Source organism: Clytia hemisphaerica, unplaced genomic scaffold (assembly GCF_902728285.1).
Source record: "Clytia hemisphaerica strain Z4C2 unplaced genomic scaffold, Clytia hemisphaerica genome assembly, whole genome shotgun sequence".
Taxonomy (NCBI): domain Eukaryota; kingdom Metazoa; phylum Cnidaria; class Hydrozoa; order Leptothecata; family Clytiidae; genus Clytia; species Clytia hemisphaerica.
Genome location: NW_027103644.1, coordinates 16530 through 26253, shown reverse-complemented (window position 1 = coordinate 26253; position 9724 = coordinate 16530). Strand labels below are relative to the sequence as shown.

General features: G+C 34.4%; 2 long non-coding RNA genes across 2 annotated transcripts; both read right to left on the bottom strand.

The window, feature by feature from the left end:
• Window positions 1-7265: 7265 nt before the first annotated feature.
• Window positions 7266-8223, bottom strand: LOC136802873 (uncharacterized). Its single transcript, XR_010846076.1, has 2 exons — window positions 8175-8223; window positions 7266-7645 (listed from the first exon to the last, which is right to left on the bottom strand). It is a non-coding gene; the product is annotated as an uncharacterized lncRNA (long non-coding RNA).
• Window positions 8224-8247: 24 nt separating this feature from the next.
• LOC136802872 (uncharacterized) lies at window positions 8248-9048 on the bottom strand. Its single transcript, XR_010846075.1, has 3 exons — window positions 8885-9048; window positions 8549-8614; window positions 8248-8324 (listed from the first exon to the last, which is right to left on the bottom strand). It is a non-coding gene; the product is annotated as an uncharacterized lncRNA (long non-coding RNA).
• Between the last annotated feature and the right edge of the window lie 676 nt (window positions 9049-9724).

Below are 9724 nucleotides of genomic sequence, written 5' to 3'. Positions count from 1 at the left end.
GGCCCCACCATGGTTGGGGCCGACTAGAAAATGTTTTAAAATCGACTGCCAAGATATCCTAAATCACTAAATAAAAATAGACAAATTTGACACTTACTAGAGTGAAAAGAAACTTAAAGAAGCAATGTGTAATGCGAACGAAGCGAGCAAAACAATTGATGTTTTATGATTTCAATAATGTTGTCAGCATATTGATCTTGGGGCGCAGTTACATTTCCATTTAATAATGCTATATTTATATTGTACACAAAAAAAACTTGTAAATTAGCTAGATTGCAAAGAAGTTACCAATTAACTGTATTGCGAGCGAAAAAAATTGCAAGTATTTCAAAATTATCTCAGTAAAATTGGTCCTGGGTGCAATTTAAGGCGCATAAAGTATGATTTTTAAGATTGGGGCGTTTAAAAAATCTCTATTGGCGCCCCTTGCTCTTTGGCGCCCCTTCAAAAAAGCACTGCTGGGGGGGCATGGCCCCCTGGCCTCCTGCCACAACGCCACTGGGTGTCATCCATCGATATAAATCACTTATGTCTAGCGTGCGCTTGAAAGTGTACCGTGACAGAATCGATGCTGAGTTGCGATCACTGTGAGACAGTGTTCAAGTTCTCATTGTGTGAAAGTCGATGGTTCATTAAAATCATGGTTAAAGATCTAGCGTCAAAGGAAATTTACAAATTGGCTTTCCCTAACGATCAACTTAATCAACTGTGTAAAAATCATTTTAACATACTCACATGTCGGAGAGATGGCTGATGGAACTATTGATTACGAACAGTTGAAGATGGTTGTGAAAGGAATCATTCAAACAGATTTGAGACCTCAAGTCTTAAACGTAGCAGAAGAAAAAGCGAAACTAGTTGCAGATCAAACCTCGACAATGTTATTTTTCAAAGGCTGGACACCTCGATCAGTTCAAACATAATACAGAAGTTTTGGAGAAAATTGATTATGCTCTTGAAGCTATCGAAACAATGGACGTGGAAGGAATAACAACTGCTTTAAAAAAAAAGAAGGTGAGCAGTCACTTGAAACCAGGATAAAGCATTTAAGGATCACCGATGCCTACGGTTGGCTAACAGTTAATGAATTTAAAGCTAATGAATTGACATCTGGGGAGGCAGAGGAGAAACGACTAAAGAGGGCAATAAAAAACTCAGAGATTGTCAAAGGCCGTTTGTAGAAAAAACAAAAAATTTCCAAAGATTCAGATTATAATAAAGTAATAGGAAATAGAACCGAACAAAGAAGTCGCATGGACGAAGTAGTATGCTACTCCTGTAAACGTGTCGGACATTACGTATTACACTGTCCCTTTTCGAATACAGTATCGCCTTCGTCTCTCGCATATTCAACAAAATCATTTTCATCGTGGTCAACAGATAAAAATTATTCGTCAAGTCTTCTAAAAGCTCGAAAGACGGTAAAATTACCTCTGGATAAAAAAAAACACATTAAATTTCAAAGTCAAGTTGCTTACTCGTGTTGAAAAATTGAATCGTTATAATTTAAACGACTTTCTTTAGTATTATTTTATCTTTTATGGACAATTGAATTCATTGTGTTTGATGTACTTTAATCAAAAGACAGTCATTTCAATTTATTAAATTTATACATGAACTACACTTAACTTGTAAAAAAGTGATTCAAATGTGTGTAACATCATTGTTTTTTAAATAACTTTCGCCAGTTTGATATCAGGTTTTAAAAACTTTGTCATTTTTTTTTTGTTCGTTTTTTCGCTTCTCCAGAGAGATTTTGGGAATTTGAGAATCTTCTGAAAGCGTCTCCGTTGCTGGTAAGATAACGAAATTTTCGCACTTTTGGGAAAACGATTTGAAAGCATCAAAATTCGCCCTGGGTGCTGTACGTAAAGGTTATAAAATTCCCTTTGAATCAAACCCACCACCTTTTAACGCTAAGAACAATGCGTCCAGTTTAAAGAACGACCATTTTGTCAAAGACAGTATCAAAAAACTTTTCGAAGACAGTTGTATTCAAAAAATCTCGGAGCCACTGCATCAACCCCTTAACCGTAGCAGAAAGAAATTCTAAGCTTAGGTTGGTATTAGATCTCAGACACGTCAATAAATTCATCAAACGAAACAAATTCAAATACGAAAATTTAAAACAAGCTTCAGAGTTAATCGACCAGAACGATTTGTTAATTACCTTCGACCTCAAAAGTGGATACCATCATGTACCGATCAATCCTGTTTTTCGAACCTTTTTGGGATTCGTATGGGAATTCGACGGTGAGATGCAATTTTTTGTGTTCAAAGTTTTGCCATTTGGGTTAAATATAGCAATTTTGGAAAGACAATTTAGAAGTCACGAAGAGCTTTAACACATTAACACACAACCTGAAGTCACAAAAATCGTTTTTTCGGATGCAAGCGAAACCGGTTACGGGGGTTATGTTGTGGAAAAACTCGGTATCATCATAGCGAAAGGGAACTTTGACCGAACCGAACAGCAAACCAGCTCGACTTACCGCGAACTTCTTGCAGTAAAATACATTTTCCTATCATTTCCTAAAATCTTAGAAAACGAAAACATTGAGTGGTTTACCGACAACATAATATATATAGAATCATAAATCGAGGTAGCACAAAGCAACACTTGCAAAATCATGCAATCGAAATTGTTAACATTTGTTTATCGTCCAACATCGAAATTCACCCTACTTGGATCCCTAGAGAGTTAAACGAAATTACCGATATAATCTCAAAGACCAACAATACAGACAACTGGTCAATTGACAATGAAACTTTTGATTATATACTTAAAAACTACGAAGAAATTAACATCGACCGATTTTCAGACAATTTAAACAAAAAATCTTCTCGGTTTAACTCCAAAGAATATTGTCCCGGTACTTCCGCAGTTAATTCTTTTTCGTGCCACTGGGGAAACCATGAAATTAATTGGCTTTGTCCACCAATAGCATTAGTAGGTAAAACAATTAAAAATTTAAGAAATTGTAAAGGTAAAGGCATACTATTTATCCCTTCGTGGTCATCAGCATACTACTGGCCTTTATTGACATCAAACGGTTTCGAGTTTGAACCTTTTGTAAAACATTTTTTAGTGCTTGATCCTTTCTTTGTCAATTATTCAAACACCAATTGTATTTTTGACAGCTTTGCAAATTTTTACTCTTCGGCGTTATTTTTAGACATGTCCACATAATATATTGAACAAACTAAATGAGCAAGATCTTAACAAATTCTTACCTTGTTCTATTTTATGATGGTGACAACTTTAACGCCCGGTTGCAAGACGAATTTACTTCACATCACTGTCTCTGTTACAAATGTGTTTTATGTGTCAAAGCCTCTGTGCAACACCTTTGACGTGTCAATGCCCCTGTGCAACACAACTTTCGCGCGTCAATGCCCCTGTGCCAAATACCATTGTTTGCTGCCTCAGATGCACCTCCTGATCTTAACGCGTGCAAGCCGTAAATGGAAGGATTGGTTACTTTTGAAAGATGATCCTTGAAAGTTTTCAAAGCGGTCTTGTAAGATATCGGAAGAAGACCATGGGCATTGTGACCTCTCTTTGTTTTGTAAAGATGACAAAATAGGTAAGCCTCGGGTTTGTAATTTAATTTGGATAGTGACAAATATTTGCGAAGCCAGTAAATTGGGCAGCTTTTTGTTTCTGTCTTGCTAATAAAAACGATATTACCTTCACGAACTTGGTCGGTTTTTGAAATTGGTAGAAAAACTGTTGCACCAAAATTCTCAAAAGCGATTTCCTTTATCTGAATTTGAAGGATTTCGCTAATTCTGAAAAATCCTGCAAAACCTAGAATGACCATGACAAGAAAGCGAATTTCGACTAAATTTGTTGAAGTGAAATATGTTTTTGCGAGGTTTCTAATAAGCTCTGAAGGCAAGGACTCCTTTCGGCGGTGTCTGTCTGATGGGGATCACCTCTCTGCAATGATGCGTTTACCTCCCTCAAGTGCTAACTTAACAAGTTGGTGATCTGTCGGAGAATCAAAACCTGTCCCCACCTTATGCCCAAGATTGCTGCTGTCGGTTCGCCTTCGGTTGCGAAAGAATTTGTGAGATCGTTTAAGTAGATGGCGACGTAAAGTGGATCCGCAGGACAACTGTTTATTTCGGGTCAGCCCAAGATACCCATTTCTCCCATGCTGGCTTGTAATTTCTCAAAGTAGATTTTGCGTAAGCTGCTTCTAATAGGGTAGGTAGACTTTCGGCTTTCCGTTTGAGCCAATAAATAAATAAAAAAATTCTTAATTGCAAACTCGAAGCGTAATTATTTGTCGGAAAATTTAAAGTGCAATAAATTAAGTCAAGAATTATGTTACCTCTACGTCTGCGAACTTGAATTCAAGGTGGTAATCAATCATCAACTGGAGAACGATTGCTCCTTCGAGTGCGTTGCACAGGGGCAACAAAACATGGTCGTTGGTCATTGAACACCAGCAGAAAAACACGTATATCAAAGACAATGCCGAAAAACGTTTTAAAATTTCCCGTTCTTTAGGGTTTTAGGCAATCTGAATTCCCTGTTCTTTCTCGTGTTAATGCAAGCAAATACCAAATCAAAAGTAGAAACTGCTATCGTTTTGTATTGTTTGTTTCATTTCGAAAAGGAGAAATAGGGGAGAAACGATGTTTCCAGTGATTGAAAAAAGCTGTAAAAGCAGGTTCTCGACTATTTCGCACGGAAAATTAATTATGCATGCGCATCATTAAGTGATAATTATGATTCGTATGTTTTCAAATATAATTCAAAATTCTAAATCATCCTCGCTATTGCATTCACTCAAAATCATTTTTAACATACTTTAGCAAACTTCTCCGAAATCTCCAGATTTTCTCGTACTGTATTTAATCATAAGCCCCTGTATACTCCGGTCAACCTTTCTTTACTTTTATGACATTTGAACAATCGGACGAGCGCTTCTTCCTGGACTTCAAACAGATGATCAATCAATGGCTCTGACGATCAACCACCAAGGAATACAACAGAATAAATATCCTAAAAGACGATCGATTACCAAACGCCGGTCATTGAAGATTGACGATCTTATCAACATTCACCACCGACAACTTATCAAACATGGAATCGTGGATGTGTTTTATCAAGTTGATGAATTTGGTATTCCTTAAACGAAAATTACAAATAGATTGATAACATTTTGAGGCTATGAAGCTCATACCTCGTAAAAATCCATTATAATACGTATAATTTAAATTTATGATCTCTTACATTTGACGGTTAAAGGCTTGCAGATGGAATAATTTCGGTAGTAAAAAATTTGTACATAAAGGGGGAAAAGGGAAGACCTTTAACCTCCGAAGGTCGGGGTGACGGATGCCATTGGTTCGGAGATAATGTTTCCTCCAGAATAAACAGCCACTGGGGGTTTTACGCTACACGCTTCGTCATAAAAATTCAGTTGTATTTTATTCGAGCTTATCCAACTTGTAATTTTGCTACTGATTTTGTTACATTTTTTTTTACCACGAGTGTTAATGCAAACAAATACCAAACAAAAAGTAGACACTACTACCGTTTTGTATTGTTTGTTTCATTTCGAAAAGGAGAAGTAGTGGAGAAATGGTCATTTTAACAACTGTTTCGATCAAAATTTGATTTTCCAGGTAAAAATTGTCGTTTTTACTCTGGAATTTAGCAAATTTAACGCTCTTTTCTTTATAATTAGGGATAGTATTTCGAATCAATTTTCTATTTCATTTAATTCAAATATGAAGAAAAGTAATGCGCGGTTTCCCGGGCATAAGACTCTGGCTTTTACAGACCAAAGTTGTCATTTTTAGTCTAGGAGTGGGCAAAAATTGAGATTCATTTTCTTTATTGTTAGGGATAGTATTTCTAATTAATATTCCATTTTATTCATTCAAATAATACAATGGAAAGTGATAGGCCAAATAAATTTTTCAAACTTTTTATCCAAAATCTGAACTTTTGGGCCAAAATCTCATTTCTTCGGGTTAAAAATGTTGCTATTACACGAGAATTGGACAAAAACTAAGGGCTTTTTTCAATTTTTTTAATGTTAGTATAGTATTTATAATTGAAGTTCCATTTTATTTAATTCATTTAATTTTAACAAATTCTCATCAAAAAGTTGGTTTTCCGGGCCAAAATTCTTGTTTTTTCATCGTTTATTCAACATAGTTTAAATTTTTTTGATTTGAAATTAATTTTTTTAAACGAAAAAGGACATGGTTTTTTTTTTTGTTCTTAGTAGTCTGGCCGGTTGGCTTTCAGGGAAAAAAATTTCAGGGTCAGACTACGCTGGGATCAGCTGGAAAAACAAGGCAAAGTCTGTACATGTTCAGAACCATGCAGCACTTACGGGCCGCCTCTGGAGGCCAGTGCCATGAAGATTAAAACCACTTTTGATGGAAAACCTAATGGTTGGCCTACCAGAAAAAAAACATTTTGAACAAAAAGAAACTTCCCAAAACCTGGGCAGGCAAGGCCAAAGTAGACTTAAAATCGATTTTGGGCAGTTTTCATGACGTCATAGTCCAGGGTACCATTTTGAAAAACTCATTTTTTTCAAAATTGGCATAGTGAACCAGCCATATTTTGAAGATAACCAAAAATGAGTTGGTTATCTTGTTCTAAGAAAGCTCAATTCCAACTTGAAAATAAAATAAGCTCCAATGACCAAAAATGGCAAAAACTTATAATTGCCATAAATCTGCCATCATGGATTTTTGGACCAAATTTTTTTGGGATTTTGCTCAGTTTATTATACTGAAAAACATATCCAAAAATGAAAAAAATCTAAGTTTCAAACTATTGGACCTGCCCCATTCTTAAAAAAACTGGCTCTTAAAAACGAGCGCAACCGGCAGTGACACTGGGCGAAATCATAGATTTCTAATGTAGGAAATATATAGGAAATCTAACATTTTCTATATATTTCATACGTTTTGAAAGACCATATTTCCTACGAAATGTACAGATGGAGATTTCCTATTCAGACATTTCCTGACACATGGAATTATCATATTTACTAACTTTACATTATAATGAAATCTCAAGTTTAGAAGTTTTCAACAAGGGAAATATTACATTTACTAACTTTCCATGGAATGTAATGTCAAGTTTAAAACATTTCCCAAAGGAAATTTTTCATAATTATTATCTTTACACAAGGATGAAACATTAAGTTTAAAAGATTTCCAAATTGCAAATGTTAAGTTTCGATGTATCAAAATAGAGCTAAACAGGAAGGAAGACACAAAGGTTACTTTTTAGTTTACATTTCATGTTACTGATCTATTTCATCTTTAGAAGAACTAAAAATTCATATTAAATAAGATAAAGTAAATTTAATATTTAGATAATCTAAATTACAAGGTAAAAAAATACAGAAAAAATACAAATGCTATGTATACAATCTATGAGGGCAAAAACTTAAGAGTATTAGTCAAATAAGTTAAACTTTGGTCAAACTTTCTTTATTAATATTCCAAGATCAGTATCCTATTTCAAGCAACTTTTAGCTCTTGAAACAAACACTCAAAACATCAAAGAAATCAGTAACCGTCACTTGCCAAATAACTCGATTTCAGGATCATATGTCAATCAGCTTTCTTCAAAAATCGTGTCAGTTCATGGTGTTCCCTGAAGAAAAGTTGAAAATTGATAATAATATGGTCAAACCTGGTCAAACTATCAAAAGTAAATATGAATCTTATCACGAAATTAACCCAAGGGCTCTGACCATGACGGCCGACGGGGAAGTACCACTGGAGTTTGAAAAGTTGATCCTGTCAGATGTGAACTTTTGGCAAAATTGGAACCCTGTCAGAACAAAAAATTAAAAGATCTCCCATTTTCACCCTGGAGTGGCAAAAATTAATAAAAGTAGCCGAAGAAGTTTTAAATTTTCTCATTTCCACCGTGAAAATTGCCCAAAATAATCAAAATAATCGACCCTATCAGAAACTCATCTTGAAAATTAGAAAGTTTTGCACCCTGTTAGATATCTTCAGAGTATAAAAAAAGGGACCCTGCCCAGCAGAACGTCCCCATGCCCAATTTTGACTAAATGCCCCCCTCCAGGAAATTAACAAAACATTGGCTGTAAAACAACAGTTTAGTAAAATCACTTTATATACATTTGATCTCTAGTTTCGAGAGAAAAGGTTACCTTGTAAAGCAAATGGACTAGGAATAGTTGAAAAAATTGAATTGAATTCTGTGATAAATACCTTTCTGTTTTGTCTGTCACATCATGTAGTGTAGGTTCTTTATGGTGCAGAGAGTTGTACAGTTTCAGTGCTTGATGAAGTCATTTAACCTGTATAGAAATAAACAAAACTGATGTATATTGCTCCATCATTCATTCACAAACAAAGATAATCATGAATTTTAATCATATCTCAGAATAGTAAAAAATTGAGAAGAAAGCTTTGCCAAAAACATTTCACTGCTAAAAAAAAAATATCTACATATATAGCAAATTATCCAGCTTATAGTTCTTTTAAAAAAAGTAGCCTACAAATAAGCAGATAATTCCCTTACCTTACCCTTGATTTACTTGACGAGAAATGGTTTCGTGCAGTTTATGTTATGATACAGCATCACGACCTGTAGTGTAGAAAGACAAAAGAGTCAAACATTTTGACAACAAATGAACAGCAAAGGAAAACAACATTTACAAAAAAGTAAAAAAAAAGTAGATATTATACCCCTGATCTGGGTGAATGACATGACAAATCGCAAAGGCAAATTAAAGAAACAAAAATATACAAAAAAATCCTTAAATGAGTGTTGTCTGACCGACCCTTAGTTTAGGATAGATAGAAATAGCACTAACTAGACTCATTTGTTGATATAAATGGGTGAAGTAATACTTACACATCATGATTTTGTGGTTGAATTATGTTTTTCCTTTCCATTTTTCTTACACCAGACTCCAGATCAGCTTATCACTTCCACCACTCCAACTTTAACACTCAAAGAAACCACAAAATTGAAAACTGGTTTTCAATGTTTTGATTTCGTAAAGCGAATCTGGCATCTGGTCAGGGGCTTACATTATTAAATTTTACTTAAGATACTCTCAAAAATATAATATAAACACCATACAATTAGGTGTTCTCTGAATTAAAATTATTCGAGTGAATTTAAAACTAAACTGGAGTAATCTTCTAAAACATATTTACATTGTAAATATTGATATCATACGAAACATATTGGTTTTCTAATAACCCCCGGTTTAAGATCTATGCCGCCATTTTAGATTGGCGCTCTCATATTTCAAAAATTGTAAATTTAGTGAAATATGATATTTTCAAGAATTCCCGTTTGATGGAAATTTCAATTTTTAAATTTAGCGAAAATTTAATGAAATATCATATTTCAAGAGATTTTAACGACATGAAAATTTCATATTTTCAAAATATTGAAATATAGTAAAGATCATCTTTCAAATAGATGGAAATCCTTGAAATGTCATATTTTTTCAATATATTTCAAATATTTACACGTTCGAAAGATGGACTTTCAAAGTCCGCTTGAAATTCATTGAAATACCATTTTTTATATATATTTTAACTATATTTACAATTTGGGAAATTTATGATTTCGCCCAGTGTGAATATTTCGACCTGTTTTGCAAACGGACAACCAACAAGCCAAGGTATCGCTATGTTTTTATCCTACCAAACGGTGCCGCATGGAAGAAGCAATGATATC